Source organism: Trichechus manatus, unplaced genomic scaffold, assembly GCF_000243295.1.
Source record: "Trichechus manatus latirostris isolate Lorelei unplaced genomic scaffold, TriManLat1.0 scaffold00062, whole genome shotgun sequence".
Taxonomy (NCBI): Eukaryota; Metazoa; Chordata; class Mammalia; order Sirenia; family Trichechidae; genus Trichechus; species Trichechus manatus.
In genome coordinates, this window is record NW_004443998.1 from 13,357,121 (window position 1) to 13,382,774 (window position 25,654).

Below are 25,654 nucleotides of genomic sequence, written 5' to 3' on the forward strand. Positions count from 1 at the left end.
AATCAGAGTGATGATTTCTGGGCACTCAAGTCTAGCAAAAGATTAGAGAGAGAGCAACTGTATGTACCAGCGCTATGAAGATGAGAATACAGGACACCTCCTTGGTGATCTAAATGGACCAATGACTGAGAGCCGGACGAAAGAGATTGTGTCTCCACAGATACCAGTGTGATCCGTGATCACTGAGAATCAGATGGACTCTGTGATTTGCTGGCATAACATAAACCCTCTGGACAGAGAGTGGTAGGACCTTTAACTCTCAGTAACCCATGAGGCTGTGGTCACACCTTGGTCAATTATTTGAATTTAGAGTGTGTAGTACTTAGCACTCCATTTTTTGTCTCTGTTGCCATTCCAGGACCAGGGGAGAATTATCAGCTTTATATCTTAGGACACAGGTAAGTATTCATAGAACTGAATAGTGACTAAGTTCTGAATGGAATGTTTATTGTTGTGGCTGCTTGGATCTTCCCATCCTTAACTTTTCCTAACAATAACTCCAAGAAGCCAGACAGAGGACCAAGCCTCTTCAACCTCAAGGCCCAGGTAATCTTTGCATGTGTAGTTTCTAGAGACCAATGTGTTCCAAATATTAGTCTCCATAACTGACTTCTCCCCTTTGTTTATACCTGTGGTCTTATCCATGGCCTACCTAATAGAGGTTTTACAAGATACACTAGGTGTCTTAGCTATCTAGTGCTGCTGTAGCAGAAATACCACAAGTGGATAACTTTAACAAAGAGAAATTTATTCTCTCACAGTCTAGGAGGCCACAAGTACAAATTCAGGGTGCCAGCTCTGGGGGAAGGCTTTCTCTCTCTGTCAGTTCTGAGGGAATGTCCTTGTCATCAATCTTCCTCTGGTAGAGAAGCTTCTCAGTGCAGGGACCCTGGGTCCAAAAGACATGCTGTTCTCCTGGCTCTTGTTTCCTGGTGGTATGAGGTCCCCCTGTCTCTCTGCTCCCTTCTCTCTTTTATATCTCAAAAGAGATTGATTTAAGACACAGGCTAATCTTGTAGATTGAGTCCTGCCTCATTAACATAACTGCTTCTAATCCTGTCTCATTAACATCATAGAGGTAGGATTTACAACACAAAGGAAAATTACAACAGATGACAAAATGGTGGACAATCACACAATACTGGGAATCTAGCTAAGCTGACACATGTTTTTGGGGAACACAATTCAATCTATAACACTAGGTAACTGCGTTCTTCAGGCAAAAGGATCCATAACTTTGGTGATGCCTTATTGCTGCAGATCTGTCAGCACTGCTACCTCTGATATGAGAGAAAATGTGCTGTCTTTCTTGGAGAGGATGCCCAGGTTTCTGGGCTCTGGACAAATCCCTCAGCTTTCCACGCTGGTGTTCAGTATCCAAAGTAGGAAGCAGACATCTGTGTCTCTATCTAGAGAATAGAGAAACAAACACCATCTTGTTTCTGTATAAAATATATCCGACTCTGTATGGGGCTGTTTTTCCTGCCCTGATACACTTTTTCCATCCATATTCCCATCTCTATTCCATCATCCATCTCAAGTTCTCCTTCTATTCCTCACCTAAGGATACCTGGGTTCTCTTGCTAATTCTTCCATTTATAAATATAAGTGACCACCACAACATCTCTGGGCCTCGTACTTTTGATCTGTAAAACTTGGATGAAGGTCAAACCAGAAATGATCTGTAAGCTCTTGTTTCAAACCAAAAATGATTCTCCTCTAATGATAAGATTTTTTTTTTTAAGTATCAGATCTCAAGGAGTAAAGTCATAACTTTCTTCTAGAATTGGTGAAGCTATATATTTAGTTGAGGCAAAATAAGAGATGCATATTCTCTCCAAGAATTCAGGAGAACTTTCTAATTTATATAATTATGTGGTTGTTACTATTCTTTTATAACCTGTGACATAGTAAACATATGAATTGTGACAGTGTTAAGAAGCAGAGTTTGTGTTTTAGGTCTACTGGCAGCAATACGTTGCTTTATCAAAGATAATCATGAATAGGGCAATTATTTAAAGTTGAGATTCCTTTAGAAAACTACCAAATCTCATGATTACTTTTCTCTTTTTCTTTGGTGGCATGTGTGTTTAGAAATCAGTATAGCTATACTTATAAACAAACACTAAAATTAATGTATAAGTAACGAATTTATCATACATTCAAGATATAATCAAGCATATGATCAAGAACTGATGGTACTGAAGGAAGAAGTCCAAGTTTCACTGAAGGCATTGGTGAAAAACAAGGCCCCAGCAATTGATGAAATAATAATTGAAATGTTTAATGGATGGATGCAATACTGGAAGTGCTCACTTGACTATGCCAAGAAATTTGGGTGCCTGGCCAACTGACTGGAAGAGATCCATATTTGTGCCCATTCCAAAGAAAAGTGATCCAGTAGAATGCAGAAACTATCAAACAGTATCATTAATATCTGTCTTAGGCTGGGTTCTCTAGAGAAGCAAAACTGGTGAAGTGTCTATATGTATATATATATAGAGAGAGATTTATATCAAGGAAATAGCTCACATAGTTGTAAAGGTGGGAAAATCTCAAGTCTGTGGGTCAGGCTGGATGCTTCTCCTGACTCACGTAGCTGCAGGGGCTGACGAACCCAAGACTGACAAGTCAGACAACAGGCTGCTGGCTCACAGACAGGAGAGGCTGACAAATTCCAAGACTGGCAGGTATGCTGCCAGCTCAAGTCCCAAGAACTGGAGGTTAGATGAACAGGAGCCAGCTGCAGGATCCAGGGTGAGCAAAAGCCTGCGAGCCTTGCCAGAAAGTTCACCTATATTGGATGCAGACCACACCCCCAAGGAAACTCCCTTTCAACTGATTGGCTACTCACAGCAAATCCTATCATGGAGGTGATCACATTATTATATGACTGTCAAACTACATCATAACTGCCAAACCACTGAGAATCATGGCCCAACCAAGTTGACATATAACCTTAACAATCACAGTATCACACGCAAGTAAAATTTTGTTGAAGATAATTCAAAAACGGTTGCAGCAGTACCTTGACAGGGAACTGCCAGGAATTCAAGCCTGATTCAGAAGAGGATGCAGAATAAGGGATATCCTTGCTGATGTAAGGTGGATCTTGGCTGAAAGCAGAGAACACCAAAAAGATGTTTAGCTGTGTTTTGTTGACTATGCAAAGGCATTCAACTGTGTGTATCACAACAAATTATAGAAAACATTGTGAAGAGTGGGAATTCCAGAACACGTAATTGTATGCATGCGAAACTTGTACATAGACCAAGATGCAGTCGTTTGAACTGAACAAGGGTATACTGCGTGGTTTAAAATCAGGAAAGGTGTGTGTCTGGGTTGTATCCTTTATCATACTTATTCAATATGAGCAAATGCTGAGCAAATAATCCAAAAAATTGGACTATATGAAGAAGAAGAGGGCATCAGGACTGGAGGACGACTCATTAACAACCTGTCATATGCAGATGACACAACCTTGCTTGCTTAAAGCAAAGAGGACTTGAAGCACTTACTGATGAAGATCAAAGACTACAGCCTTCAGTATGAATTACACCTCAACATAAAGAAAACAAAAATCCTCACAACTGGATCAATAAGCAACAACATGATAAACGGAGAAAATATTGACATAGTCAAGGATTTCATTTTACTTGGATCCACAGTCAACACCCACGGAAGCAGCAGTCAAGAAATCAAACAGTGTATTTTTTTGGGCAAATCTGCTGTGAAAGACCTCTTTAACACTCTTCCATGTGTTAAAAAGCAAAGATGTCACGTTGAGGACTAAGGTGCTCCTGACCCAAGCCATATTTTCAATCACCTACATGTGTGTGAAAGCTGGACAATAAATAAGGAAGACCGAGGAAGAACTGATGCCTTTGAATTATGGTGTAGGGGAAGAATATTGAATATACCATGGACCACCAGAAGAACAAACACATCTGTCTTGGAAGAATTACAGCCAGAATGCTGTAGAAGGGAGGATGGCAAGACTTCATCTCACATACTTTGGAAATGTTATCAGGAGGGACCATTGCCTGGAAAAGGACATCATGCTTGGTAAAATATCAGGTCAGTGAAAGAAAGAAAGACCCTCAATGACATGGATTGACACAGTGGCTGCAACAATGGGTTCAAACATAACAACGATGGCGAGGATGGCATAGGACTGGGCCGTGTTTCGTTCTCTTGTACCCAGGATCACTATGAGTTGGAGCCTACTCAATGGCACCTAAGAGCAACTGGAATTTAAAAAATAAGTATATTTATCATTTTTATACATGTATGTAATGTTTGTTTACTTACCAATGCATACCTAATGTAATTTTCATTTGTTTTTAATTCTAAATAATAGTGTCTCTCTCTCTCTCTCTCTCTCTCTATATATATATATATATATATATACATTGATTGTTTCACACACACAAATTCAGAGTAACGACCTCTGAAAATCCACTCTTCCACAAAAGCAACAAGAATCTTGGCAAAAATTGCCAAAATCAATTTTTTTTTTTTTACTCTGGAAATTAACCAAAGACTTGCAACAATCTCAGGAGTGTATATTCAAGAAAAAATAGGAAAATTTCAGTCAGAGCAGTGAGCTTTGTGGCATTTTAACTTGCCCTTTTCCCAGTCCCCTTTTAGCCTTGAAAACCAACAACCTCGTGATCATAGTAGCCATGATGTGGTACCCATAATGTTCCTCACCCCCAAAAGATGTCCATGTCCTATTCCATAAAACCTGTGAATATGTTGCCTTATATGGCAAAAGAAAACTTTGCAGATATGATTAAATTAAGGATCTTGAGATGGGGCGATTACTCTGAATTATCCAGGTGGGCCTGGGTAATCACAAGATTCCTTGTAAGAGGGATTCAGGAGGTCAGAGAGGAGAGATATTATGCTGCTGACTTTGAAGATGGAAGAAGGAAGCCACAGCAAAGATCTCTAGAAGCTGGAAGAGGTGAGGAACTATATTACCCTAGAGGCTTCAGAGGAGCCCTGTGGCGTAGTGGTTAAGAGCTCAGCTGCTAACCAAGAGGTCAGCAGTTCAAATCCACCAGTCACTCCTTGGAAACCCTATGGGGCAGTTCTAGTCTGTCCTCTAGGGTCACTATGAGTCGGAACCAACTCGATGGCAGCTAACAACGACAGAGGCTTCAGAAGGGACACAACCCTCCTGACCCGCTTTAGACTTTGTGCGTTCAGAACTGTAAGACAATAATTTTGTGTTGTTTGAGGCACTAAATTTGTGGTAAATTGTTTCAGCAGCACAGAAATCTAATACAGATTTTGGTACCTAGAAGTGGGGTGCTACTGTAACAAATGCTTAAAACATGCAAGTGGCTTTGGAGTTGGGTAATAAGGGAGGCTGGAAGTACTTTGAAGGTCATTGTAGAAAAAGTCTACATTGCTAGTAGAAATACAGATGTCAATGGCTTTGCTGATAAGTTCTCAGAAAAAAGCGGGAAACATGGTAGAGAAAACTTACATTGTCTTAGGAAACATCTAAGCCATCATAAACAGACTTTTGGCAAACAGGTGCATGTTAAAAGCATTTCTGGTGAGGGCTCAGAAGGAAATGACAAAGTATTATTAGAAACTTGAGGAAACATGGCCTTGTTATACAGTGGCACAAAGGTAATTAAATTGTGTCCTACAGTTTTGTGAAAAGCTGGATTTGTAAGCAGTGAGGATATTTCCAAGAAAAGTGTTGATTGTGTGGTCTGATTTTTCTTGATTCTTATAGTAAAAATACAAAAGGGAAGAACTGCTAAGGAAAAAGGAACCAGGACTTGATGATTTGGGAATTTCTCAGCCTATCCAGATTGCAAAAGATGCTGAAATTAGGAAATTCAATGTTAGGAAAACGTTTTCTGGAAAGAAGGCCAAGGGTATGGCTGGAGAGTGAAGTAATAATGTTCCCCCATTTCCTATACCAGGAACCTCTGAATACGTTACCTTTCATGGCAAAATGAACATAATGAAGTTAAATATCTGGAGATGGTGAGATTATGTGGATTGTCTGCGTGGGTTGGATATAATTCCCAAGGTCTTTCTAAGAAGGGGGCCGGAGGTCAGAAGCTGGTAAAGGCAAGGAACCAAACTGTGCTCTAGAGCCTCCAGAAGGAAGGAAACCTTGAGGACCCATTTTATATTTCAGTTCTCCAAAAATGTAAGATAATAAATAGTGTTGTTTCAAGGCACTAAATTTGTAGTAATTTGTTACAGTAGTAATAGGAAATGCATACACAAGAACACCAGCAGCCTAACAGCTATCAGATGTAGAGAAAAGGCTTGGAGCTACCCAAAGCCCCATCCTTAGAGATTTGCCACTATTTGGTCTATTTTGTTGTTGTTGTTGTTTTGTTTTTATTGTGCTTTTGGTGAAAGTTTACAGAACAAATTAGTTTCTCATTCAACAATTAATACACAAATGGTTTTGTGACATTGGTTGCCAACCTCACGATGTGTTGACACTCTCCTCTTCTTCACCCCATGTTCCCTGTGTCCATTCGTCCAGTTTTCCTGTCCCTTCCTGACTTCTCGTCTTAGCTTTTGGGCTGGTGTGCACTTTTAGTCTCGTATACATGATTGAACTATGAAGCACATTCCTCACGTGTGTTATTATTTGTTTTATAGACCTGTCTAATCTTTGGCTGAAGGGTGAATTTTGGGAGTGACTTCAGCTCTGAGTTAAAAGGGTGTCCAGGGGCAACCCCGAGATTATTTGTCCTAGTTGGCAGTTTCCTGGAAACCCTCACTTGCAGGAATTGTCTTTACTTGGCGGACTCAGATGTTGCCCTGTGAGAACAGCCTTTCACTACTGGGCTTTTGGTGAAAACAATCAATAGCAATTGTTGAACATCACAGCTGTTTGAGGAAGTGATAACAGGGCAAACAAGAAGTCAATAAAAGAACTTAAAAGGAAAGTTTGGGGAATGAGATATCCACTGTTGTTGATAGTTACCATCCAGTCAAGTTCAACTCATGGTGACCCCATGTGAGCAGAGTAAAACTTCTCCATAGAGTTTTCAAGGCTGTGATCTTTTGGAAGCAGTCCTATCTCCTGAGGTGCCTGCGGGTGTGTTCAAACCACCAACTTTTAGATTAACTGTTTGCACCACCCAGAGCCTGACATTTCCATAGAGGGCCTTTAAAAGTTCCAACATATTCTTGGGATCTAGAAGGCCAAGTCCATATGCAGGACTATGAGTCTACCCAGGAAAGACCTGAGAAGGCCCTCATCTCTCACCTTTGGCTGACCTTGAGCATCTATGCAAGCAAGAAGTAACGGCTAAGGAAGTGTTGTAAACCTGAAGCATTAAAAGCATGACCCCAAAACTCACACAGAGCCCCTTGGCAAAGGTTAGGGAATATATCAGCGCGAGGCATTTAAAGAAATCGCTGTCCGATCGTTAGAGGATTGCCAAGCTAACAGAGCTGACTTCAGTGGTCACACATGGAAAAGAATATAGACTTAAAAGAATTAGTTCAAGAATATCACTAAACAAACAAACAGCATGAAAAACAAACACTAATCAGAAAAAGCCATGGGGAGGGGATGAATATGGTTTCCAGAATCATCTCTTTTGTAATTTGGAGGCATGGGTAAGATAGTTATATTTCGTAAGTTTAATTATGCAGCAAACTGAAGAAACTGCAGAGAATGGTAGGGCCTTGAGCATGGCCAATAAAGGAAATGTCTCCGTACAGATTTGTTCTAAATTTGTTAGAACCATTACACGAGGGATCAGTAACTCTTCAAAGCTCATTTTTAAATATTTACCTTGACGCAGGACAATATGTTCCTGTGTCCAGCTGTCTTTCTGGCAATTCTGTCAACCTACTCAAGGGAGTCCTTTATCACACGGTCGAGGTGCCTCTGCATTTTAGGAAGGTACACCTCAGTATCAGGGTGAATCAGCTACCTCAGTAAGAAGGCAGGCAGAGAGATGTCCTGAAGCAAGCTTTAAATGTTGGTTCACAGGCAACGAGTGAATGATTTTTTTTTTTTAATCTTTCTCTTCCCAACCTCACGTTTAGGCCTTCTGTCTCTGAAATAGAGGTGAGGTTCTTCCGGTAAGGATGTTTGAGTTCTCTCCATCATTGCAAAGTCAGAGAATCTCTTTTCCCTCGCTTCCCCACAGTCTTTCTGTTTCTAGAGGCCCTAGTCTCCCTTTCCCAGATTTGTGATGTGGAAACTACATCACATGATGGAAAAAAGGGTCCCATGTGGTGCCTCCGTCACCCTTCTTGACTTTCACCGATTTAGGGCACGTTAGAGAGAGCAACTTGACAGCAACTAACAGCAACGAAGAGGTTCACCAGGGCTTCCTGTACTAATGATCTCACCTCACTCTTGTTTCCCTCATTGGTGGGAATTGTAATTCTCTGTTAACTTTTTAAAATCCAACCCCATCCACACTTTAGTTACAGGAAATTCCTTGAGCTGTATGGTAAGCGGTTTCACCATAATACCACATTTTTAGTACTGATACATAGTTTGCCTATTTTTTTCTTTTTTAATTTTAAAAGTTGGCCCTCCTTGACCGCCATATTCTAGGAAAAAAATGTTATGGATTTTTACTGGACTTTCTCTTTGAGTTACCATCCAAGCCTCTCAAATGTGAATACAATGTTGTTCATTTTTTGACTAATACCAATCAAAATGTCCTTTAAGACTAGGAGAAGGGAGTCCATCCAGCCATTTTCAAATGATTCTGAAACATAAAGGTCGTATTTTATTTGAATATATTAATATAATGTGGAAATGTGTTTAAGAGTAAAGCATAACCCTCTTCACAACTTACACTTAGCTTACTATGCTGGTATTGACTAGAACTTCCTGTATTCCTGAAGATCCTTTTTGATTTTAGTTGGAAGATAGACTGTGTACATAAAACCACAAAATGTTGTAAGCAATTTAAAAATAATGTATGGATGATGACCACACTATTAAAGAATAACTAAACCTGAAGTTAGATTTCTGTCTCTAATCAGGTTAATATGCGTCTGTAATCATAGAGTTGAAAGATAAAAGGCTCAATCTGTTCAGTATTTCACACTCTATTTATATAATCCAGATTATGACTTTTCATGATCTACAACGTGTGATACAATGGATGTCAGCATCAGAGCCAACAAACTGTCCACCTGGATTGGGATATTTGACTCAGGTCTGCTAATGTGTTTCTTAACTTATATGCTCCATAGTAATATTAATTTAGATCATTCCGGGATATAATTTTTGTCATAGGACATTTTTTGACTATAGGTGAAAAGACGTTAACTCTAACATTAATAGCTTTACATTTTATTTGAATTAAATTTTCCTGTTGATTGAGGTAGTAAATATATTTTTAAATATTATAATATCATTATTTTACAAATGTATTTCCTGGAAAGCTCTTTTAAGCATAGATGTCCACTTTTTAAAATAATAAATTGGACTTTGAGAATGTAACTTAAAATTAACTTCAGGAATAGATATTTCAGTAAGTGCATAAGTATTAGAAGCCTCATATGCAAATATGAAATATGGACACTAATATTAGGAAAATGTCTCTTGCTATCTACCATTGTATGAGACTGAATTATTATTTGCTTATTCTGAGTAATTAACTTTGGCATTTCAGATGAGTGTAATTATTTGCCATTTCTTATTTTGATTGATAATACTTGTTAAGGATGAAATTGTATTCATGTTCCTTCTTGAAAAGATTGGTTACATTTTCAGTGTTTGATTATATACTTGTCATAAGCTACAATGTAAATCTGACTCACAAAACATTTTAAAACTTGGGTAACAGCTTTGCTAAAAATTTTTTTTAAGTTTCTCACTCTTCGATTTACTTCAAATTCCAGAATAGATAATTCTCTCTGAATTTCAAAAACATTTGTAATAAAATATTTTTTTAAATTTTGCCAGTCACAATATTGAATACATTAATAATACAGAAAGTATATCATTTTTATGGACGATATACATTTGCCTTTTTCTGTGGTAAAACATGAAAATTTAGTTTTACACTAGTACAATACATAAGAAACGTGACAAAAAAAAATGAAGATGTTGATAATGGATCAAGTCCTTTAAATATCTTAAATGTAAATTTGAATTTGTCTGTGTTGGTATGTGCTTTAAATTTATTTTGATTACTTCATACCACCTATCTTTATTTTCTACCTTAATAGGTAGATCAGTTACTAGTGTGTCAAAACACTGAAGTTCTGGAAGGTATGTTCCAAATACACCAATAGTTGAAGATGTAATTTGTTTTGCTGTAGTTAGATTAACCACTACAAATTAAAGTGCTTCTTATGTTTGTGGGAAACTAAACCTCTGCAACACGTACAGAATATACAGAAGCTCCTGAGATGATCAGAAGGTGAATACAACGGTAGTCTCCTTATGGGAAAGGAGAAAGACATCAGCTTCTGGATCACTCCCAAAGATTCTGGTCAACACTTATTAGTTTTGATAAACAGTAGGTCTAATTCCCGAAGGGATATTCTTATCTTGAATTGATCAGATACTAGGTATTACAGAGAAGCAACGATTCCAGATTCTTCAGGAATTTTGCCAGTAAAAGCCAAAACTCAGATAGTGGGTTTGGAACCTGGGTCATTCAATTCTGCTCCCAAATCTGTGAAATGAAATTATCCTTTTAGAATGCAACTGTTTGCCTATATCTCCTTAACTTGTATTCAATTTAATACCATTTCTTTTATGGAAATGAAGCTGTGATGCATGTAAATAGGTGTTTAGTTAAAAAAATAATATTATTATCATTGATGATCTTTCATATATAGATTAGAGGATCTGAGATTAAAATAGGTATTTATGATTTTACTAAATTCATAAAGGCTTCCCAATTTGAGTATATTTTAAGAAAATTTTTCATTGAGTTTTTCTTGCTGCATTACACTAAAATGTTTTATTTTAGAAAGACAATTTATTCCAGAAACATCATTGCATACCTACAATGAATAAGGCATACTAGGCATTTCGAGAGAATCCAAGGAGTCAGACTTGGGCTTGCCCTGAAGGACTTGCCCTGAAATGTGAGGGATGAATATATGTACTTAAATAAAACACACAGTATGAAATCATAAAATAATGACAGAGGCAAATATCAGTTGCAGAAATTCAGAGGACAGATAGCTACTGTTACTTGTGATTTACAAAGTCACAAAAATTAAAAAAAAATTTAAAACTGCAAAGAATCAAAACATCCATGAATAAGGAGCCGGTTCTCCAGACCAATGGTTCTCAAAGTGTGGTCCCTGGAGCAGCAGCATTAGCATCATCTGGAACATGTTAGAAATGCAAATTCTCAGGCTTCATCACAGACTCACTGAATCAGAAAATCCAGGGGTGGGATTTAACAACCTGTACTTTAACAAACTCTCTAGGTGATTCTGATGCAGGGCAAAAGTTGAGAACTACTGCTCTAAATGGCAATAGTCTCATATAATTTAACACTATGCAGTTATTAAAAAGAATGAGACTCTAGAGGATTGTCAAGAATCTATCCAAAGTATACTGCCACGCATAAAAAGCAATTGCAGAGAGGAACAGAGTATTCTGCGTGTGTGTTTAATGTACATATGTGTATCTGTGTATATATTTTACATATGCTTCAGGTATGTCTGGAAGGATTCATATGAAATTGGAGAAGAAAGAGAAATAAGATAGGGCTGAAAGAATTATTTTTTAATTTTATAACTAACCACTTCTTCATTTTTATAGTTTTGTACTATGCATATATGATTTTTATTAATTAAAAAAGAATGCTAAAAGACAGAAAATGTAATTTTCATAGCTTTGGAATCATGATATAGCTTTTAAATATAAAATAAAAATGTTGTTAGGTGCCATCAAGTTGGTCCTGACTCATAGGGATCCCATGTATGACAGAACAAAACACTGCCCGGTCCTGCGCCATCCTCACAATCGTTGTTATGCTTGAGCCCATTATTGAAGCCACTGTGTCAATTTATCTCGTTGACAGTCTTCCTCTTTTTTGCTGACCCTCTGCTTTACCAAGCATGATGTCCTTCTCCAGGGACTGATCACTCCTAATATAAAAATAAGTACATTTCAAATATGTTGGTACAATATAAAAACATAATTACGTTCATATACCTGTTACACCATAAAAACGTGAGAAAATTCTGTAGTTACCTGTTTCAAAATTAACAGGTAATTAAAACAAAATGTTTGATGTGTCACAATATTACAGGAACATGTACTGATTAAAGAACATTTGAAAAACTTAGAAAAGTAGGAAAAATAAATCATCCATGCACAATTACCAATACATTTCCTCTGAAGTCTTTTTTAAATTATTATTTAACTGGATTTTTAAAAAATCTACTTTGAATCATTGTCCATGCAATATTTTGTATTTATTCACTTAACACTATTTTTGTTGTTTTTTGTAAATCTAAAAAAAAAAAAACCTAGCATTTTCAATAGTTACCTAACAATCCTCAAGAGGGGATTTTACATATTGCCTCTTGTGGTTGGACGCTTTGCTTCATTTTAATGTGTCTATTCTGAAGAGTGCTGTAATTAATATTTTAGGCATAAATAATTTTTTTTAATTTTAGAATTATTTTGTATAATCTCACAGAAATAAAATTATTAGGACAAAAAGTAATAATGTTTCCATTTACTTGCAAAATAGGTGAATTTGATTATTATCTTATGTAAATAATGTATGAGAGTGTTTTTTCCCCACTTTAGCATAGGTTAGATATTTTTTCTTGGTTTCTGCTAGCCTGAATGGAGACCTAATAAGAGTCAGAATCGACTAGACCTCAACCAACAACAAAAACAACACAGGAGGGAAACGTTGAAGATGATTACAATCAAAATAACTCAAAACATAATAGGAACAAATTAACTGCCCTGAAATTCAAATATGGTACAAAAAAGCCATGGATAGAATTTTAGCACTAAAAGGAACCAGAGAATAGTTTTTCATTCTCCTATATGGGGAAACAAGGATACAGGGAAGATAAGTGACTTAAAGCCACACAGTTTACTACCCAATATAAGTTCCATTTTTGAGGGTCATTTGATATACAATTTACATGTCTTATCATTACTTATTACTAATAATTCAACATATTGTTTCATTCTTTCGTCTTCACCTGTCTTGAAACTAGTAACAAATATGAAGTCACGAGCAATCAAGGACAGAGAATTTATTTTTCAGATGAAAAAAGTAATTGGTTTCTCAGACACCTTTGTGGACCTTTGAGGCCTTTTACCATGACAATTTATGATACTGTAGTCCAAGATGTAATCACTCTGCAGAGAACTCTGTGATGTTGCTGCTACCCACAAAAGGTCAGTAAATATCATTTATACCACATGATTTAAAATGTATTTGAATTCCTTCAAAAAGCCTCAACACTGGTCAGCATGTTATTTAATTAAACATTGGGTTTGGCTACCAAGAATTGTCTGGAATGAAATACGCCAGAGAGAGAATTCAGTTTTGGTACCACATAGCTGCAGGGTGAGAATCGTATACAACGTTAACATTTTTTTTCTGGCAAGGATGGTCACAAGATTGTGAGATTTTTTTTCCTGCTCCAAAATATCTAAGCATCCATCCAAAGCTTCTTTCAGACCTTTGGTCCTTTGTGATCTAGATTGTGACAATTTTGAATTTCTCAGCTTTATAGTTTCAGGAAGGCTTCTATACTATAAGTCTCAAAGAGCATCTTATCAGAGGCAAGTTTTTATTCTCTATAACAGACATAAACTGGACAACATGGGCTTCTTCCCAGTTTTTTACTACTGTGAATAATACTATTATGAACATTCATCTGCAGACCACTATGAAGACATATCTTTTCATTTATCTTGAGTAAATACCTAGGAGTGGATCAGTAGGTAGGTAAGTATGTGTTAACTTCATTTAAAAAAAACTGTCAGAGTTTTCCAAAGTAGTAGTACCATTTTACATTCCCACCAGTAATATATGAGTTCTGTTTGCTCCGCATCCTCACTCACATTTGGCACTATCATGGTTGGCAAAAAAACGTAGAAAGAGCATGTTATCTGCATAAAAATATGGTACTATATAAATTTCAAACTAGTAGAGAGGAAAAAAGAGAAGTTAAAATACAAGCAAGCACGCAAGCAAACAAAAAGTTCATTTGGGGAAAAAAAGAAGGAAAAAGCATAGAGAAAGTGGGACAGATCAAAATAAAAATTTTTAATGGTAGAAAATATCTATGTATCCGGCTATATCTACCTATCCAGCTGTATCAATGACATCAATTAAATATAGTCTATAAAAATTTTTACAATAAATGTAAATTGGCAGAACTCACCAGTTAAAAGATAGTAATTGTTAAATTGCATTTTTAAAGGTATCTGTTGTTGCTGTATGCCCTTGAGTAGAACTGTCACATATGGTTTCCTAGGTTATAATCTTTACAGAAGCAGCGCTCCAGGTCTTTTGTCCTGCAGTCTCTGGTGGGTTTCAACCACCGACCTTTGATTAGCAGCTGAGTGCTTAACCATTGCACCACTAGGGCTCCTTAAAGGTATTTATAGGCTCTTTAAAACAGGCAAACCTAGCACATTAAGGACAAAAAAATTTGAAAGGAGAGAAAGATGGGTAAAAATAGAACCACAAGAAAGCTAGGGAAGCTAAATTAATACCAGGAAAGAAAAAATTAGACATTGAGGCCAAAAGCATTATTACCAATAGATACAGAGAAGATAACTGCATAAGGATAAAAAAAAGTTCTATTCACAATAAGATATAATAAGTCTAGACTTGTAAGCACCTAATATCAACCTCTAACTGTGGAGAAAAATTTTAGAATACAGTTAGATATTTGCCGAGCCATCATTATAATGGGAAATTTACTCACACCTCTCAATGTTTACTAGGTATAGGACACAGAACATTAGTAGTTATTTAAAATTAAAACAAAATCAACAAGCTTGATTTAACAGGCATGTACGAAACTTCGTACCAAACAATTAGAAAATATACATTGTTCCAAAAAAAGCTTAAGTTTTACAAAAACTGACCTCATACTGGGCTAAGAATCAAGTCTCAACGAATTTCAAGGAATCAGTATGCAGACCATGTTCTGTTAGCAAAATGCAATTAAATTAGAAGTTAATAAAGATAAATACTTTTAAATGTCTTAAGTATTTGGAAACTTGCAAATAACTCAGGGATAAAAAAGGCATAATGAAATTCAAAGCTATATAAATTATATAATAATCGAAATACTACATGTCATAATTTTTGGATGCAACTGAAGATGTTAAAGAGAAATGTATAAATGTGAATACTATTGAAGAAAAGAAGACAGGTTGAAATTTAGTGAGCTATGCATGCACCTTAAAAAAGTAGTGAAAGAACAACAGAATAGACCCAAAGGAAGTATAAGGAAGTAGATATTGAATTATTAAGCAAAGATAAATGAACAAACAACACTCACATCTGGTCTCTAGATGGTAAAGGAATTGAAAAGTAAGGAAATCACAATGTAAAAGCCTGCTAAATTAGAATATCTTAAACGTTTGTACCCCAAAACAAATTATAATATTAAGTATTAAAAAGCAAACAATAAAATAAGGAAAATATATATTTGTATATGCCACGAATATGACCAATGATATCCTTTTCTTAATAAAAAAATTTAAATGAGAAATAATAGATACAATATTCCCAATGGAAAGCTACAAAGAGTATGAAAAATATCTTACACAGCCATTAAAAAGGGAATAAAAATAACAAACACAAAAAATATTTTCAAAAATATGAAAAAAGCAAAAAATGAAATACTCTTAATTTATCATGTAATAAAGTTTTTGTTTCTAGTGATAACTCTCAATGCTGGTGAAAATTTAGGGAATTAGAAACTCAAAATACAGGTTCAAATTTTCTGAAATGAATGAAAAATATCCATAAAAAATCTTAATGTTCATATTCTTTCATATGTATTAGCCTGTTCTAAGAAATAAACACATGTTGACAAATAATTTTGTATACTCCAATAAATAGCAATATACACTCTATGTAGCAAACATTACTCAAACAGCAAAAAAATTTAAAAAAACCTAAATTTTGAAAGTATGAGATTTATAAAACACATTGTAGAATATCTCTAAAATGGAATATTAAACAGACATTAAAACAAAGTAATTAATTAAAGACTCAAAATAAATATTTTCAAAGAACTTTAATATATGGATACTCAATAAAAGCAAGATACAAGGATATTTATTATGATACCAATTATGTGTGTTTTGCAGGAATTTGAACAAAAATATTAATGGTAGTTTTTCTGAGGGGAGAGAGTTGAGAATATAACTTTTCCCATCTCTTTCCTCCATTTTTCTACAATGAATATATATGAAAGAAATAAATAAAATGACAAAGAATTAGTTACTATTCTCTAGGGGCCTTTATACTCAAATTTATTATTTCAGTGTATTTGAGAGCAGTCAGATGATAATTCTCATGTCCTTAAACATTGATTCATTTTAAGTCTGCTCCTCAGAATCCTGTTTTTTTTTTTTTTTTTTAGTATGTCTTATAATCATCAATTATAACACAAGAACCTAAAAATCACTCTTGTATTTAAGGTCTGTGCTTGGTTTTACTATTAAATCAACCTAATTGTATTTATCTTTAATTTTCATTCTAGGACTACCTGTATTTTGAATTCAGATAGAATCAGCCTGAAAGAATATGCCAGAGATGACTGGTATTAAATTTGCCATTCCCTCAGCAAAATTTAATAAATTTCACAGAAGATATCTAAATAAAGTTTTAGTTCACTTAAATTATTTGTATGAATTTGTTTGATTTTTGGTTTTGGGGTTATGTTCTGTTTTTCTACATAATAGACCATGCCAAAATTTAGTGGCTTAAAATACCCGTTTTGTTTAGCTCAGGATTCTGCTGTACAGCTCCTGTGGTCAGGACCAGGCTGACTCATACACGGGCACTTAGAAGATTGTCTCATCCCAGGAGGCTTCATCCACATGTCTGGTTGTCAGGTGGAGAAACAGGGGTAACTGGCCATATACTGAGCCCTGGTGGCACAGTGGTTAAAGCGCTCGGCTGCTAACTGAAATTACGGTGGTTCGAATCCACCAGTCGCTCTGCAGGAGAAAGATGTGGCAGTCTGCTTCCGTAAAACATTTACAGTCTTGGAAACTGTAGGGCAGTTCTACTCTGTTCTATAGGGTCACTATGAATTGGAATCGACTTCAGAGCAATGGGCTTGGTTTTTGGGTTGGCCATATACATTTCATCATCTGGTGAACTAGCTAAACCTTTTATACCTGGTGGCTATGTTCCAAATGCAAGACTAAATGTGCAAACAGTTTTCAAGCATCTATTTGCATCACAGGAGCCCTGGTGGTGCAGTGGTTAAGAGCTTGACTGCTAACCAAATGGTCCGTGGTTTGTACCCACTAGCTGCTCTGAGGGAGAAAGATGGGGCAGCCTGCTTCCATAAAGGCTACAGCCCTGGAAATCCTATGGGGCAGTTCTACTCTATCCTATACAGTCACTACAAGTTGGAATCGACTTGATGGCAAAGGGTTCGGTTTTTTTGTTTTTTGGGGTTTTTTTCTTGCATCACATTTGCTAATGTCCCGTTAACCAAGGCAAGTCATGTGGCCAAACCAGGATTCAAGGGTGGAAAAATAGATCCTCTTTCTTGATGGGAGGGGCTGCAAAATATTGTGGGCTTTTTTCTCCCCAGTCTACCACTGTTCACTCTCTGGTCCCAATTGTTTATATTCTCCCAACATGCAAAAGATCTTCAACCCTCCCAGGACTCCCGAAGTCTGTTTCAATTATGACATCAGGCTGAAGCCCAGTATCAGGTGATCCATACCTTTTGTGAATGTGAATGAGGCTCCTTGGATGTAGCTCCTCTTGATTCACAGACTTGAAATCTAAGAAGACACACTCAGCATCCAACAGCAAGCCAAGGATAAAATAACTACAATAAACACTCCTATTAAAAATGGTTACCTAAAAAAGAAGGTTACAAATGCAATCCACATAGCAGTAACTGGTCTATCAAAACAACAAACCTGTTGCCATGGAGTCTCAACCCACAGTGCCACTATAGGACAGAGTAGAACGACCCCATAGGATTTCCAAGTCTATAAATCTTTATGGAAGCCGACTGCCACATATTTTTCTCTCGGAGCAGTTTCGAACCACTAAACTTTTGGTTAGCAGCCAACTGCTTTAACCACTGCGCCACCAGGGCTCCTGCAAGCTGGTTGATAGCAGTTCTAGAATTTAGTTGGTCATATGTTGCTCGTTCCCCTTACTATGGGGACAGAGAATACTTTGTTCCCTGGGAGTGGCTCTTCTGTCCATTGTTCTCCACAGCTCATGGCTCTGGCCTCTGGGATTTTAGCTCTGCCTTCTGAGAGATCTTTTCTTTTTCTAAGCCAAATGGGCCACATTTTTAGCTGAGTAGTTTTCTCATCCTTCTTCCTGCCTATAAAAAGTCAGGACAGAGGTACCTTCGTTTTGAAATATCTCAGGCCCTTTTAGTCCATTCTGGTAGAACTCTTAAAAACTGTGTGGGTTTTTGTGTATGACATTTATTCTACTCGTTGGACAAACACCACATCCGCTATTCTTTGTAAGACAGGCTTCTCTCCCAAGACTTACTCAGAGCTAGTTTCTTCACATGATGACTGGGTTCCAAAAGCAGCCAGAGAACAAGCCCATGTGCACAGGCGCTTTTCAAGCCTCTGCTTGCATCAGGATTACTAACGGCCCATCGGCCAAATCAAGTCCAGTGGCTAAGCTCAGCTTCAAGAAGTGTTGAAAGAGATCTCTCCTTTTGATGGGAGGAGCTGTAAAACATGGTGGTCTTTTTGCAGTCTACCACATTCTTGAACAGGTGATAATCCTTGACTTTTATTACCTATGAAATTGCTTTTAATGGTGGTTTTATTTTCTAATCATATCTCATTTTTTATGTAAACCAAAACCAAAAAATAAAAACAACCAAATGTACTGCTATCAGGTAGAATCCTACTCATAGCAACCGTACAGGACAGAGTAGAACTGCCCCAAGGCTGTAAGTCTTTAAGGAAGCAGAAGACCACCAAGTCTTCCTCCAGGGGGAGCAGCTGGCGGGTTTGAACTGCTGGCCTTTCGTTTAGCAGATGAGCACGTTAACCACTGCACCACCCACACTCCTCATTTTTATGTAACTGGTTGAGAAATATTCATGATGATTCTTAGATATGTTGGGTTCCAATGAGAAATAAGATCCAAGGAAAAGTTTATCCTACATCAGAACTACACAGACACTGTCCTAAGGGGATCAAAAATCATAAAGATTCTGTGAAGTATAAAATGAGGTCTGAATATTTCCAAACAATGGCCACTTTTCCTTTTTAAAAAAGTGCCTGGATGCAGCAGCCCTTGTCATCCAATGCCCTGGATAAATTCTGTCCTGGTGGTAGGGATTTCTGTTTCCAGAACAAAAAAAGTATATGCTTGGAGTGAGTATGCCTAGATAATTCTAGAAAGAAATGGACTCCAAAGTTTGAAGGGATCAGAAGTGGCTTACCTAAAAGGAGAGGGGGTGGACTTGAAGCAGATGTTGTCAGGGGATAGGAATCTGTACCCTGTACCTTCAGTGATCCAGAGGTAAATGGACCCACATGTATGTTGCCAGGTGAAAACCCCAGGTTTTGCTCGGCGTGACTTCTTACAGCCAACAAACAAGAGGCCAAGATGCGAGACCAGAAAGACGCCTTTATTTCATTGTACAAGGAAAGGACCAATCAACGCTGTTGCCTCCAAGACTGCTCACAGGCAGCTTGGGGAGGCAGGCTTTTACAGAGAGCTGACAAGGAAATGCAAATTCATCATGAATATTCAGGATTGACCTTCAGGCAGGTGCTCAGAGCTTGGGGATGACTATGCATTTTCTTTAGACAAGGGTTCGACCCCCAGAATGGAGGAAGAGGTTGATTTTCCTTCATTAGGATGTTAAGTCTCCATCCAGAGGCGGGTTGAAGCCACCTATGGCCCATTCTGTGGTTATCTTGTCAAGGACAATTTTAGAAGAATGTGCGGCCTATTCTGCTCAGTGTAGGAGGATAAGCCAGAGCAGGTGTTTCTTAAAGGGGTTGGGCTCTGAGGCTGCCTGTCTCATGAAGAATGTTTTAAATTGACTTTTATTTCTCAAAGTCTAGCATGTGAATAGTCTAAAACAGCCAAACACTGCTAAAAGACTTCTGCAAAGTCAGCAGTCTCTGGCTACTGGCCTCCACCCATTTTCTACAAAAACAAAACAAAACAAAAAACCTGCTGAGATTTTTCTTGGGATTTTTTTGAATCTGTAGATCAATTTGCAAAGAATTCACATCTCAACAATATTTAAGCGTCCAATCTGTGAACATGGTATATCTCTCTATTAACTTAGATCTTTAATTTCTGTCATCTAAGTATTGTAGTTAGCAATGTAGAGGTCTAACATGTTTTTCGGAAACCCTGGCGGCAGGGTTGCCAGTGGTTAAGTGCTACAGCTGCTAACCAAAGGGCTGACAGTTTGAATCCGCCAGATGCTCTTTGGAAACTCTATGGGGCAGTTCTACACTGTCCTATAGGGTCGCTATGAGTCGGAATCGACTCGACGGCAATGTTTTTTTTTAACATGATTTTCATTACCTTTACTCCTAGGTATCTGATGTTTTGATACTGTTGTACATAGTATTGTTTCAATTATATTTTCCAATTGTTTGTCTCTAATATATCAAAATTGGTTTTTGCATATTGATTTGCATACTGTGACCTTGTTAAATTAATTTCTTGTTTTTAGAAGTTTATTTGTAGATTCTTTTGGATTTCTTATGCACACACTCGTGTCATTTGCAAATAAAAATAGTTATACTTCATCCTTTCTAATCTTTATGGACTTTATTGCTTTTTCTTGATTTACTGAGTAAGGCAAGACCTCTAGTAGAATGATGAAAAGAAGTATTGGCATCAGACATCTTTGCTTGGTTCCCAACTTTACGGGGAAACTTTCTGATAGTTCAGCGATATGTATGATGTTAGCTCTAGGTTTTTGGTAGATACTCTTAATCAGATTGAGGAATTTTAATTATATTCCTAAATTGCTAGCATTTTTACCTTGTTAAAATTAATAAAATGATTTTTTATGTGCCTGCTCATAAGATCATATTTTTTGTCTCCTTTATTCTGATAAACTGGTGAATTAAATTGATTGACTTTGGATTACTTAATCAACTTTGTATCTCTCACTTGATCTTGATGCTTTTTTTTTTTTTAATTTTACTGGGGTTAGATTAGTTTACATTTTGTTGAAGATTTCTACATCTGTGTTCATGAGTTATTTTGGCCTATAATTTTCTCTTGTAATCTCCTCATCAAATTATGGAATCAAGGTTAATCTGATCCAGTCGATTACTGGTAAATGTTAAGCCACTTGATTTCCAAGTGAATAAAAAACTCCAATTTGTAGCAACTGATTATTACTGTGGTGTGCATAATCCCCCCCATGGTTGCTTTCAAGCTACCAATGTGAAGTTACTGAATGTGGAGTGGGAAGAGATGCTCACAATTGACTCTTGTAAGCCTGTGAAAGCTTGCTGCAACACACCACTCTTCTGACCTCATGAAACAAGTTGGAAATTATCCTGTCATGCTTTATACTCTGATAGAATTTTTGTAAGGTTGACATTACTACTTCCTCTTTCAATTTTGTTATAATATATAGGGTTTTAATTAATGAGTGTGAACGCTGATCCTACTACTCTTGAAAATTATAAGGTGCCATATTCCAGGAAAAAGAAAATCAAACGAAGAAAGAGGCACGAAGAACTTCAGGATCCCACTGTCTGACAAGTACATTTGTAGGTGGTTAGATAATTAGCAGTGGTTTTGGTCAAATGTTATCTAACAAGGATTTATGCTAATAGTGGCTCACTTTATCTTATGCTAAGACATTGATCAGTGGCTCACTTTCTCTTTAGCTAAGACATTAGTTAAATCACATTGGGAAAATAAAATCCAGAGGCAGAAACTAATTGGAAACATTGCTTTTAGGTAATGAAGCATTTACACATCTATTTTGGGAGTTCATTAAGTTTTAGTTTTGGTAAATGTTCATATAACTCACCTGAAAAACACATACTTGTCATGGAAATATATAATTGCCAAAGTCAGTGAGTAAAGTGGGAATCTTGGCATTTCGTTTCACTTCAACAAATACTTCATCAAAATTTTGACTAAATTTTGGGGGTTCAAAGATTTAAAGGATGAACAAAGCAGTATTCCAATACTGAAGAAGCCTAGTAGGGGGGCAACACATTTAAACCAATAACAAGTCTACCAGGTGATAAGTGCTATTAACGAGGCTTATATAAGGTGCTACTGGAACACAATACATTCTTCCTAGGTGGGAGACAATGTCTATAACAATGTATTAGCCTTTCTCTCTCTCATAGTTTTAGTATTTTGAAGATAAATTCCAAGAAGGGTCAAAGTGTTAAAGGATCCCTTCAGGAAACTAGAGGAAGTCATATTTGTTCCAGGCCCTGTGGTTTCCTAAGATGTTTGTCAAGCCAAATGAAGGGGCATTCTAGATGGCTACAGAAAGACCCAGGAAGGCATTTTACTGTGGAGAACTCCAGAAAGCATCACAATACATTGAAAGCACTTTAGCAACAACTGAGTACATACAGGGTCTATGAGTGTCATTCTCACAGGAAAGAAAAACCTGAAATCTGAGAGATGAAGCTGTTTCACTTAATGATGAAACAAAATGGAGCAGTCCCAAGGATATCCAGGAACAGTTTTGCTTGCTGATTAGAATAAGTTTTATCATACTCATTGTAAACATGAAGACTGTTTAAAGAGCTGTTGAGATATTTTCCAGAAGCAGGACTGGCTATGTAATTTGGTGGGTCTAGTGCAAAATGAAACTTGCTCTTAAACATCGAGTAGCTAAAGCAAATGGAAAACATGAAGAAGTAAAAGAGCTCAACAGAGGATTTCAAAGGGTGACTCAAGAAGACAAAGTAAAGAATTATAATGACATGTGCAAAGACCTTGAGTTAGAAAAACATGCTCAAGCTGGAAGAACTGAAGAAAAAATTCAAGCCTCGAGTTGCAATACTGAAGGATTCTATGGGGGAAAATACTAAACGACGCAGGAAGCATCAAAGGAGATGGAAGAAGTACACAGAATCACTGTTCCAAAAAGAACTGATCGACGTTCAACCATTTCAGGAGGTAGCATATGATCAAGAACTGATGGTATTGAAGGAAGAAGTCCAAGTTGCACTGAAGACACCGACGATAAACAAGGCTCCAGGAATTGACAGAATACAATTGAGATGTTTCAACAAACAGATACAGCTCTGGAAGTGCTCACTTGTCTATGCCAAGATATTTAGAAGACAGCCTCCTGGCCAACCGACTGGAAGAGATCCATATTTATGCTTATACCCAAGAAAGGTGATCCAACCAAATGTAGAAATTATTGAACAATATCATTAATATCACATGCAAGTAAAATTTTGATGAAGATCATTAAAAAGCAGTTGCAGCAGTATATTGATGGGGAACTGCCAGAAATTCAAGCTGGATTCACAAGAGGACAAGGAATGAGAGATATCATTGCTGATGTTAGATGGATCCTGGCTGAAAGTAGAGAATACCAGAAAGAGGTCTACCTGTGTTTTATCAACTATGCAAAGGCATTCAGCTATGTGGATCATAATAAATTATGGATAGCATTGTAAAGAATGGGAATTCCAGAACACTTAATTATGTTCATGAGGAACTTGTACATAAATCAAGAGGCAGTTACTGGAACAGAACAAAGGGATACTGCATGGTTTAAAGTCAGGAAAGGTATGCGTCAGGGTTATACCCTTTCACCATACTTATTCAATCTGTATACTGAGCAAATAATCCGAGAAACTGTGCTATATGAAGAAGAACATGGCATCAGGATTGGAGGAAGACTCATTAACAACCTGTGATATGCAGATGACACAACCTTGCCTGCTGAAAGTGAAGAAGACTTAAAGCACTTACTGATGAAGATCAAAGACTACAGCTTTCAATATGGATTACACCTCAACATAAAGAAAACAAAAATCCTCACAACTGGACCAATAAGCAACAACATGATAAATGGAGAAAATATTGACGTTGTCAAGGATTTAATTTTACTTGGATCCACAATTAACAGCCATGGAAGCAGTAGTCAAGAAATCAAACAATGCATTGCACTGGGCAAATCTGCTGCAAGAGACCTCTTTCAAGTGTTAAAAAGCAAAGATGTCACCTTGAACACTAAGGTGCGCCTGACCCAAGCCATGATGTTTTCAGTCACCTTATATGCGTGCAAAAGCTGGGCAACGAATAAGGAAAATTGAAGAAGAATTGATGCTTTGAATTATGATGTTGGCGAAGAATACTGGCTGTACCATGGACTGCCAAAAGAACAAACAAATATGTCTTGGAAAAAGTACAACCAGAATGCTCCTTAGAAGCTAGGATGACAAGACTTCGTCTCACATACTTTGGACATATTATCAGGAGGGATCAGTCTTTGGAGAAGGACATCATTCATGCTTGGTAAATTAGAGTATCAGCGAAAAAGAGGAAGACTCTCAATGCGATGGATTGACACAGTGGCCACGACAATGGGCTCAAGCATAACAATGATTGTGAGGATACCCTAGGACTGGGCAGTGTTTCGTTCTGTTGTGCATAGGGTCACTATGAGTTGGAACCGACCTGACAGCACCTAACAACAACAAGTGCAAAATGGAGTCCCTGGGTGGTGCAAAGAGTTAACACACTTGGCTAACCAAAAGATGGGAGGTTTGAGTCCACCCAGAGGTCCCTCGGAAAGGCCTGGCAATCTACTTCCAAAAGATCAGCCATTTAAAGCCCTATGGAGCACAGTTCTACTTTGACACACGAGTCACCATGAGTTGGAGTCAACTATATGGCAACTGGAAAACAAACAGTGCAAAATAAAAGTGCATTGCCACTTGTTCAAATATTAATAATTTCCAAATGGTGACAGTAGAGTGTTAAACCAAGGTAGGGCACTGTGTGACTGAATACCTCCCAGGCTCATAAAGCTGACCTATGAAGGACCATGAAGGCAGTATCACTTTAAATACTGAAGCAAGGTAAATATTTCCTATTCTGTCTAAAATGGAAAACCATAATCTTTGGGAAATAGCAAATGCACATATTACCTACTGGATATTGGATAAATTATTTTTAATTTCCTCATTGAAACTGTGTCCATTATATCCCATTCCATTATATGTAAATTAGAACATTATATATGCATTACACATGTGAATTTTATTCTGGTGAATTTACAAATAACTGAATGTATTATTTTTAAAACAGTGTATGCACATTAGTGGCTTTAAAACATTGCTGCTATTTCAGAACAATAATTACGGGAAATTATGACTACATATGGAACAAGAATTAAAGCACTGTGAAGTTCGAGACACAACCAGAATGTGGCTGATTATTTAATCATTAATTTAAACAGATAACCTAATTTTTTTTTAGTTTTTTACCTTACTTTG